At 43.9% G+C, this 1,948-nt stretch overlaps 1 protein-coding gene across 2 annotated transcripts in view; it reads right to left on the minus strand.

Annotated features, from left to right (window-relative positions):
• The window catches only part of ATXN10 (ataxin 10), a 184,870-nt gene that overhangs the window by 159,404 nt on the left and 23,518 nt on the right, over positions 1-1,948 (minus strand). The gene's annotated exons all lie outside the window — the stretch shown is intronic.

A 1,948-nucleotide genomic window follows, 5' to 3' on the forward strand; every position in this document is an offset into this window, starting at 1 on the left:
GACCTTGTGATCCGCCCGCCTTGGCCTCCCAAAGTGCTGGGATTACAGGCTTGAGCCACCGCGCCCGGCCTACATTAAAATTTTCTAGGGTGTTTTTCTTTTGTTTTTTTGTTCTTCTGTTTTTGAGACAGGGTCTTGCTCTGTCACCCAGGCTGGACGTGCAATGGCATGATCTCAGCTCACTACAACTTCCACCTCCCAGGCTCAAGCGATCTTCCTACTTCAGCCTCCAAGTAGCTAGGACTATAGGTGTGTGCCACCATGCCCGATTATTTTTTCTTTTTTTTTTTTTTGAGACAGAATTTCGCTCTTGTCACCCAGGCTGGAGTGCAGTGGCATGATCTCGGCTCACTACAACCTCCGCCTCCTGGGTTCAAGCGATTCTCCTGCCTCAGCCTCCCAAGTAGCTGGGATTACAAGTATGTTCCATCACGCCCAGCTAATTTTTGTATTTTTAGTAGAGATGGGGTTTCACCATGTTGGCCAGGCTGGTCTTGAACTCCTGACCTCAAGTGATCCGCCCGCCTCAGCCTCCCAAAGTGCTGGGATTACAGGCATGAGCCACTGCACCCAGTCTTTGTATTTTTTTAGAAACGGGGTTTCACCATGTTGCCCAGGCTGGTCTTGAACCCCTGAGCTCAAGCAATCTGTCCACCTCGGCATCTCCAAGTGCTAGGATTATAGGCATAAGCCACGGCACCCAGCCTACATTAAGATTTTCTTATCAAATAATTTAGGTTTACCCATAAAGTATTTCAATTCCTGGGACAAAGAGATCATATATTAAAAATCTATGTTTTTTTTAACATTATGTTAAGATAGCAACCACTGTCCAATGGAAAGGTGTTGATGCTAGAAGAACAAAGACCAAAACCATTCTACTAATGAGCTGAAAGAAGCTTGGTGTTTCTCTTAATCCCACGTCAACAACCATTAACAATCAGAGCTAAGTTCCATTTTCATCACACTGGATATTTGGCTTAGACACTTAACATGTGGCTCCCCTCAAAGGAATGTGAGCTCTCTAAGGGCAGAGATTTTTTTGTCTGTTTTTGTCACTGTTTGAATCACACCCAAAACCTAGACCAGGGCCTGTCACGTTCATAAATATTAAAAGATTGTCTATTAGTCTTACCACAGACTGGGCGGCTTAAACAACAGACATTTATTTTTACACAGTTCTGTGGTTAGAGGTGTGTCAACAGGGCTGGTATCTTCTGAGGTCTCTCTCCTTGGCCTGTAGATGGTCATCTTCTCCCTGTGTCTTCACATGGTCTTTACTCTGTGCATGGCCATGTTCTAATTTCCTCTTCCTATGAGGACACCAGTCATACACCCCCATTTGACCTTAACTACCTTAATTACCTCTTTAAAGATCCTATCTCCAAATTCAGTCACATTCTGGGTACTGGGGGTTAGGACCATGCTGTGATCTGAATATCTGTGCCCCTCCAAAGTTCCTATGCTGAAATCTAATCCCCAACATGCCAATATAAGATGGAGCCTTTGGGAAGTGACTAGGTTATGATGGTGGAGCCCTCGTGAATGGGATTAGTGCCCTCATAAAAGGGGCCCAGGGAGCTTGTTTGCGCCTTCTGCCTTCCACCTTCCACCATAGGAGAACAAAGCAAGAGGCACCATCTACGAAGACAAGAGCAGCCCTCGCAAAACACCCAGCCTGCTGGGACCTTAATCTTGGACTTTCCAGCCTCCAGAACTGTAAGCAATACATTTCTGTTGTTTATAAACTACCCAGCCTAAGGCATTTTGTTATAGCAACTCGAACAGACAGACTTCAACATACAAATGTGAAAGGAAGTAAATTCAGCCATTCAGGAAGGGAAGTTGTTACAACTTTATAATTCTTTAATATTTCACTATTAAAGTTTCCCTATCTCATGAAATACAGAACATGTGTTTCAAAGAATGATGTTTTTTTTTTTTTTTT

The sequence above is a fragment of the Rhinopithecus bieti genome, unplaced genomic scaffold (assembly GCF_001698545.2).
Source record: "Rhinopithecus bieti isolate Rb0 unplaced genomic scaffold, ASM169854v2 scaffold_32081, whole genome shotgun sequence".
NCBI lineage: Eukaryota > Metazoa > Chordata > Mammalia > Primates > Cercopithecidae > Rhinopithecus > Rhinopithecus bieti.